This window comes from Lactuca sativa, chromosome 5 (genome assembly GCF_002870075.4).
Source record: "Lactuca sativa cultivar Salinas chromosome 5, Lsat_Salinas_v11, whole genome shotgun sequence".
Lineage (NCBI taxonomy): Eukaryota > Viridiplantae > Streptophyta > Magnoliopsida > Asterales > Asteraceae > Lactuca > Lactuca sativa.
In genome coordinates, this window is record NC_056627.2 from 41,865,483 (window position 1) to 41,874,327 (window position 8,845).

At 30.4% G+C, this 8,845-nt stretch overlaps 2 long non-coding RNA genes across 2 annotated transcripts; one reads left to right on the forward strand and one right to left on the reverse strand.

Annotated features, from left to right (window-relative positions):
• Nucleotides 1-3,029: 3,029 nt before the first annotated feature.
• Nucleotides 3,030-4,602, reverse strand: LOC122197987 (uncharacterized). The gene is made up of 2 exons (XR_006191783.2): nt 4,156-4,602; nt 3,030-4,049 (listed from the first exon to the last, which is right to left on the reverse strand). It is a non-coding gene; the product is annotated as an uncharacterized LOC122197987 (long non-coding RNA).
• A 209-nt stretch (nt 4,603-4,811) lies between these two features.
• LOC122197988 (uncharacterized) lies at nt 4,812-5,415 on the forward strand. The gene is made up of 2 exons (XR_006191784.1): nt 4,812-5,058; nt 5,214-5,415. It is a non-coding gene; the product is annotated as an uncharacterized LOC122197988 (long non-coding RNA).
• Nucleotides 5,416-8,845: the final 3,430 nt, after the last annotated feature.

Below are 8,845 nucleotides of genomic sequence, written 5' to 3' on the forward strand. Positions count from 1 at the left end.
TCAATTGATGTTAGGGAAAGAAAAAAGAGACCATGCGATCAGGGAAAGAAAAGAAGTCGGAATTTTTGGTCTCACTCTCAATGAAAGAAAAGAATACAAGGTAGTCTCCAGTCTTCGGTCTCCTAGGGGCATGAATTTGAACTTAACGCAGAAAATAGAACTTGAATCAGAAAAGAATCAAACATGAGCATTGTGGCAATCGAAAATTGCAAACGCGGAATCAGGAATTTGAGGTAGAGTGGGTTTCATACTCATTGAATCATAAAATCGTTTACTTCATTGTCGATTAGAATTTAACCTAGTACATAGAGAATATTGCTTTGATACAATACACGAATCATAGAACATAAACCATCAATTCGGTACACGAGCCATCAAACATTGAGAATATTTTTCTTCTAGATTACAGGTGTATACTCAAAGAATAATAACGAACAAGGGTGATGTTGGGCCATGGTGACGATCTTATCCTTCTTATGTATGCTTGTATTTGTTCTATCTTTAACCAACAATTTTGAGGTGGTTGCCGTAGGTAATGGTGATTGGCTGTTGTGGTGGTTAATGGTGGCATGGTAAGGTTGTGACGAGGGGATGACGATGTTTTACTATTCCATAAATATAGATTTTATTTTAGGTTATTTATTTAATTGATAATAAATTCTTAGTATCTTAATTACGGATAATAAATTGGTTTATTAGAAAATTTCGAAAGTACCTCCTACCAAATGATTGAGATTTAGCCAAACACTCATACAATAATTATAATTTATATATAAATCCAACTCTCTCTCTCTCTCTCTCTCTCTCTCTATATATATATATATATATATATATATATATATATATATATATATATATATATATATATATATGGGAGGGCTCATGCGAAAATGCAAATAATTTGCAAAAACAAGGAAAACCTATGAGATTGTGTCACATTAACCTTATATTTTGGACAAGAATCCATCTGAACTTTGAACAGATAATGATAATCGATGATACATGAGAAATTGTTTCATATAAGCAAAACATGTTTTTTTGATATTTTTATTATGAAAACTTGAATTTAAAAATGGTGAATGATACGAAAATAAAACAGTTGTAAAAATCACCTTAAAATCAATATTGCCATAACACCTTCAAATGTAAATTTATTATCTTTAATTTATTGCTAATAAATTTAATTTTTAAAGTGCATGTGTTTGATTTTTATAAGAGAAAATATGTTTTCGCATTTTCGCAAGATATTTATTTTTTCGCATGAACCTACTTATATATATATATATATATATATATATATATATATATATATATATATATATATATATATATATATATATATATATATATATATATATATATATATATATATATATATACACACATACACACACACAAGTAGAATACCCGCGCGATGCAGCGGCGCCAAATAGTTCCTTTCGATAAATAGTTTTCATGCAACAATTAGTTTTATTTTCATGTCAGATAGTTCGTTTTATCCTTTTGGCAAATTGTTTTGTGTCGAATTGTTCTTTTTGACGAAGAGTTTGAAGCTAAATATATAGAAGCAGGGGCGGAATAGTTTCTTTTCTGAGGTTATGAATTGCTTCGGTTTTATTTAATGATGCGGTGGCGGAAAATAATTTTTTTGACAATTAGTTTCATTTCAACTATTAGGGATATTGATTTTTGAAAGTGGTGGTGCAATAATGTTTTTTTTTTTGCTAAATTTCATAAAATATGTTAATGTTTTCGGTTAAATAAAAAAATAAGTTATTATAAAGGATTGAAACAAAAATTATTTTTTGTGTTGAAAATAATTAAAAATGAGTTTTATTTATATGTAACATTAAGAAACAAATATTCAATCAAAACTCAACAACCATTATGCATTTATGATGGTCATAATTTTTTACTATTTTTGTAATTTTTAGAATAAAATTTGTGGATGTAATCATACTTTGATTTCTATATATTATTATAAATCTACACATGCTCTTTTAAAGTTGCTACGAATTCTCTTTATATTCATGTACCATATTATATCGAATATCAATTTGTCGTTATAGAGATATTATATTTGATTCCAACAGTTTCCTAAAATGTTTAAATAGTAAATCAAAATGCAATTTACTAAAAGCTCACATGATATCCTTTTAACATGCTTTATGTGTCATTTTCCAAAGGTAAAAACCCACATGAAGCTCTCCACCCATGTCTACAAAGGTGGTATATATTCCACGGAAAAAACAGATGATACAATTTAAATATTATTCAGATGAAAGTAAACCATCAAAAATAAGTAAAACAATGTAAATGAATAGCACCACCGTCTTGTAGGAAATTTGAATACTACAAAATCATTATAAAACCAATTAAATTTGAAAATGGCCTTAGAAGAAACAATAATCATATTTGTTGAATCATCTAGAGCTCACTACATGACAGCTACTGTTAAGACCAAACTCAAACTTACTCTTCTACAATTTGAAATTCCTATTCACCTTTAAAACCAAATGAAAACTTATACATGCCATGGATTATAGAAAAAGTCAAATTTAACCTTGAAATATTTACCTAAACACTTTATTCACTGTTTTTGATCAACATCAAAACTTCTTTAACTTCCAAATTTGATACCAAATTTTAAATAAATTTTCAGAACTTGAACAGGTTACAAAATGTCAAACTCATCGTACCCATCTAACAAAAAATTGATATTCTTGTGAAAAAACTCATTCATCTTAGAAAAGCAATGCACTGGTCAGCCAAAAATCGTAGATTGCAACTTGGTCATGCCATTTGTATAAGGCATCCACCATTTTGGAAAAATTATGAATTAAAAACGTAAATTTGACATACCCTTAAACCTTATTAATAAAATGTAGTAAAACCATTTCTACACATGAATAGGCAAGAGAAATTGATGACCTGCAACATTAAACAATCAAATTTGCTTCAACATAGACTAATTATTTCAAACAATGAATCGTTCACAATCTGCCACTACAAAATTATACAAAATGCAATCAGTTCTAAAAATATTTCATTCACATATCTTGTAACTGAGTGACAATACACACGTATGCAAAACATGTTTCAGTACCAACAAATATTTGGAAAATAAACTTAAATAAAAATAAATAAAAATTGATGGAGAGTGTGCAATGATCAAAGATGTTCTTACCAGGATATGAAATTACCTACTCTAATTATCTGGTACATATATTTTTGTTCTTTTCACCATCAGCTTCATTATTAAATCCTGAAATGCAAGAAAAATAAGTATTGACAATTAAAAAATGCCCTAATTTACGTAAGAGAGGACTAAAATCATAAACAAAAACACAGTGAACCAAGTGTAATTAGATTTTCAATACAAATCTGTGTTTGTGTTTATGTCAACAAAAAGATAAAACAGAGAAGAAGAAGAAGAAGAAGAAAGAACAGAGATCTGCTTCCCCTCTTCTCTTTTCGTATTTCGAGTCCATTACTTCTCCTCTAGATCATGTTGGTGCTTCTCGATGTGCTTATATCTATCTTCCTAACCTCCATCCAGATCCAAAGTCTACCGAATGACCTAAATCGTTTATATGAAAAAAACCAAAATACCAAGAAATCAGAATACAAAGAAATTTGAGATAAAATTACAAATGAAATTATGGATACACAGATATAACAAAATTTCATACAGACCCAAGACCTCCCATCGTAACATCCATCCAAGCCATTACTAACGACAAACAATATAGTATATCTTACCAGGTCGTCGATGATTTGATGAGTCGAGAGAGAAAGCGATTGAAAGGGGGATTCAAGATTTTACACTACCATCGCTCAATGTTGTTGTCTTCTTCTCTTTGTCTTCTTCTCTTCATCTTCTTCTTGAAATGATTTTATAAGGGGTTATGGTATCTTACACCACCATCACTTATAATTTCATTTGTTCACGAAATTGCAATGATCATGGCAGAGTCGGATAAGCGGAGTGAATGTTGTATAAACTTGTAAAGAAAGCTACCTCTAACTATTAAACGGAATTGTTAGATCTACAAAAAAAAAAAAAGAAAAAAAAATCCAATACTTACTTGAGATAATGGCTAGATCTATTAGAAAAAATATTTATTTTGACTGAGGGAATGGTAAACCCAATACCTGAAACCAAGAATAATCGTGAAGAATAGTAAGGTGCGATGGAAGAGGTGATGGCTTCAGGAATCCGATAGAGACGATTAAACAAAAGCTTGAGTGGGACATGGAGGACATTGATGGAGAAGACGAAGGTGGGGGAGGCGGCATCAATATGTTGAAGATTTGAGTGGTCTTAGGGTTTCTTTTACTGGAGGAAGAAAACTCGTTTAGTAGAAAAAGAAACGAGATGATTTCTGCGACGGAGAATGACGGATATAGGGGAGGGGGCCATGAAATGAAAGATTTTTGCCGAGATCTTAGGTTTCTTCACGACTATCATGAGGACTAAAGAACTTGGTCAAACCTCCTAATTACCGATATGCAGTGGTTAACTGTACTTCATTCTTTATGTTTTGTACGACTTAAAAAATATTATTATTTTATTGATGATTACTTGTACTATCAGCTTAATGGTTTGGACGTCTTAAAAAATAATATTATTATATTCAATCTATTTTTGGAAATAGTAAAATTTCTTTTATAAGGTAGTAAGATATATATATATATATATATATATATATATATATATATATATATATATATATATATATATTCAATAAGTTTTTAATACCCCATAATCAATATAAAAACAAATATGAAATAAAAGATTTAATAAATTGTGGGACCACATAGCCTTTTGAAAGGCTTTCACAGTTTGAAAAAAGAATACACGTGTGACCTTTCGTTTTTTCTTTGCAAGAGTATTGAGAGACTGATGTGGAAGATCTAAGCCATTTAACAAGATGCGAAGGTACTTCGATTCCTCTAATGTATTCAAAACAAAAGTTACATTGGAATTGACGCATATGGCATGGTTATTACGTGTGCCTTTCATTGCACTCTTAGATCATTCAACGAGTTATGAATGTACGTACTTTGATTATTTTCACAAATACATGTACTAAATCTTTCTTACATATATCGGTGGTGCTCCTTCATATTCATTGGATGTTATTCTCGATGTTAATATCATGTTGACTTTGATGTTTCATTTTGATCGCTTGCAACTTTCGTACTTATAGCTTGATTTTGACGGCTTATTGGAGGTTATATGGGACGGGTTCATATTGTTTGAGTTGGCACTGACAGTTCATTGGAGGTTCTGTTGATATATAGTACTATTGTTTATGGTTGTTTGGCTTTGGTTCATGCTTTTTATGCAATGTCTTATGTACTTTATTTCTCTCATTTTCCTTGTAATCACTATTCTAGTTTTTAGCTTCTCGTTATGGTTTTTTACTCAATATATATGATATTGCTATGGTTTTTAACCGTTTACAAGGAAAAGAATCAGATAAATATTATGGAGTAATACATATTTTCTAACAGTAATTTTACTTTTATCAAATAAATATTTACTGTATAAAAATATATTTTTTAACAATTTATTTACTTCAATCGAATAAATAACATTAAATCAAAGTATTTAACTAAATCGATTTTTGATAAACCATCATGATCCAAATTGGAAAATACCAATATAACAATACATTAAATCAAAATTTATATATATTTTTATTAGTGTGCACCACGGATAAAAACACGATGTTAAATGAACTAAAAAATTTCTTAAAGATTATCTTTAAATAAATAAAAATATTCAAATGAGTAATTGTAACTTGATTTACAATAGCAATAAGTTACATTAAAAATAGATTTAACTAAAAATTAAATAGAATAAAATATTACATAAAATAAAAAATTTAGGTTATTTTAAAAATTATGGTTGGAATTTGAAAACCCATTATGATTAAAAAGACCAAAAAGTTGTTTAAAATTAAATTAATATAAATATAAACATAATTAATAATAGTTATGGATAAAAAAATTATATATTTTTATTTATGTGTAACCCATCGCTAAGAGTGCTCGATGTGGGCACATCTCATGCTCGTGGTGACTGAGTTGGACGCCAGAAACAATGTTATGACGGGGCGAACCCCAATCAAAAAATGAAGCAAAACCTCTATCATCAAACCCAAACACACAACCAAGCACAATCTTGTCTCTCGGATTTGCGGGTTATAAAAATTATTTCAACATTTTATCGTCTCAAGGATCATCACAAATCCCATACCAAAACGTCGTTTTCAATCCCGCTTCATCACCACTGCAATTTCTCAACTCACCATACCTTCAACAAAATCTAGTCGGTCAAAACCCAAATTTACAACAAAATATTTTCCCTATTTTTGCTTCGACGCAACAAACAACCAACCATCCACCACCTACAACACAACCATCAGTTGAAGTGGAAGCGAGAGGTAGTAGGAGAGGGAAAGGGAAAGGAAAATCGAAAGGGAAATCGATAACGGTTGAAACAGAAAATGCAGACATTCCATAATGGTGGACACTGGAGGAGGAATATGCTTTGACGGCGACTTGGTGTACTACTTCAAACCGAACTCCGCGGAAATGGAATGAAAAAATGAGCTTATTGGGGGGCGGTGCGCGACAAGTTTCATGCTATTTTGAAGAAAAACTGTATCGCAACAATGACATGTTGAGCAGCAAATGAGGTCAAATAACTAAGCGGCGCAGCAAATTCAATGGTATTTACAATCGGGTTGAGGCGCAACAGCACAGCGGAACCAACGACTTTGATTTGTTCAAAGCTGCAAAAGAACAATACCGGGTCGAAATGGCACATGTTTTCGAGTTTGAAAAATCATGGGAGTTGTTGTGAGCGGATCCAAAGTGGAATAAAACGCCTACATCGTCGGAGGTTCAATCCAAAAGGTCTCGCAATTCGAGCTCGGTCGACGTGTCAGACGCAAAGACTCACATCGACCTAAACGCTGACAACGATGAGATCCAAAATGATATCGACGAGATATCCCCACTATGACGACCGCCCAGACCCGCGGAGGAGGTTGAGGCGAAAGCAAAAGACGCGACGGAAATGAGAGCGAAATTCGACGAACACAATTTATTAATAAAAGAAAAAAATGACTTGAAACGTCGTCATTGGAGTTCCTAGAAAGCAATGTTTTAAAAACCGGTTTGAACCGGCCGGTCGAACCGGTTGGACCGGGAACCGGGGGAGGGAGCGGTTCAACTATCACCGGTTTTATGTTGATTTTTGAACCAGATGGAACCGGCCGGTTTTTAGAAAAACCTGGTTGAACCGCTCAAAATAAACTAGTTGAACCGGTTAAACCGAATAAAAACACATAAAAAAACCATTTACAAAATAAAATTTGGTAACTTTTTTTCAAATCTATTTAGTTTTCTTTAAATAAAAACATATGATAAATGTTATAAAGTTTTTTATGTGTTTGTATTCATCTACAACTATATTTTGTTTCGGTATTATATTTTATTTTCTTTTTGACGTATATGAGTTGATGTAAAACACTAAAACTTATGGTTATATGTTATTTTAATGTATTTAGATTCATTTACAACTTATTTTTATGTGTATTTTTTTTAATATTTGTGTTTGTAAACATCAAATTCATGATTTATATATGTATGTATGTATAAGAAAATAGGAAAAAATATTAAAAATATTGAAACCGGTTGGATCGGTTGAATAGGGAACCGATCACCACACCGATTTAACTAAAAAACCGGTTTTTAAAACATTACTAGAAAGACAGACATGGGAGAAGCATGAACAAAAAGAGAGGGAACTAATGACACATCAGTTGTCAATTCTTCGGACGAACGATGAAGGTTTGGTGTCTGAGAATCTAGCGGTGCTACAAGCAATGAAGGAACAAATTAAGAAGAAATATTTGGGTTAATTAAGATTTTTTGAGTAATTTGAATGATATTTTAGTTATGATTTTAGGTTTGACATTATGTTTTTTTTAATTGTAATCGTAATTTTGAATTTTAAATATTATGTCTTTTTTTGTTTTGTTTTAAAATTTTATATTTTATAAAAATATATTTATTTTAGTGATTAAAAATACGTAAAAAGAAAAAAAAACAAAAAAAGAAAAAAAACCAAATTCGAAAAAAAAAATCAAAAATAAAACATATTTATTCTAAAAAAGTTAGTGTTACATCTTGTTGTCCATTTCCCCATTTGGTGTTATAACACCATTTGTTTATATGGCATACGAGATCGTACAATTTGGTGTTACATCTTGTTGTCCATACTCAATGCTCTAACATATCATTGAGATATTACCATTTGATATAAATACTTTTATTTTGGTTTAAAATAATAACAACGTTACGTATTAATCTTTTTAGTTTATTATAAGACTTATGATTAACATCAATCATTTTGCTATTTTTAACCATATGTATTTCTCTATATATAAAAATATCCTTAATCTTTTTTTAAGAATTACAGGATATTTAAACATTTAAAACATAATAATATTACAAAGATTTCTAAAATAATTATTAAGATAAATGTAGCATTCTCTTTCTGTTTGATAGGCCTACCTTTAATGAGCAATAATTTAGATAGCAAGCAGGACCATGGGTGTAGTGAGCACCATGTGTCACTGCTCCCTAAAGCATTCAATTTCTACGGATCATGTCTTTTAGATATTCTTCTTTTTCATTTTCAACTTGTACTTTGTGTATCTTTAGATGTACCAATTTACACTCTTAAAACGTAACCATACAAATTCAAGACAAAGTGGATAAACCCTTTTGGTTGCCTCGTTAACAAATTAGAAATATAACTATA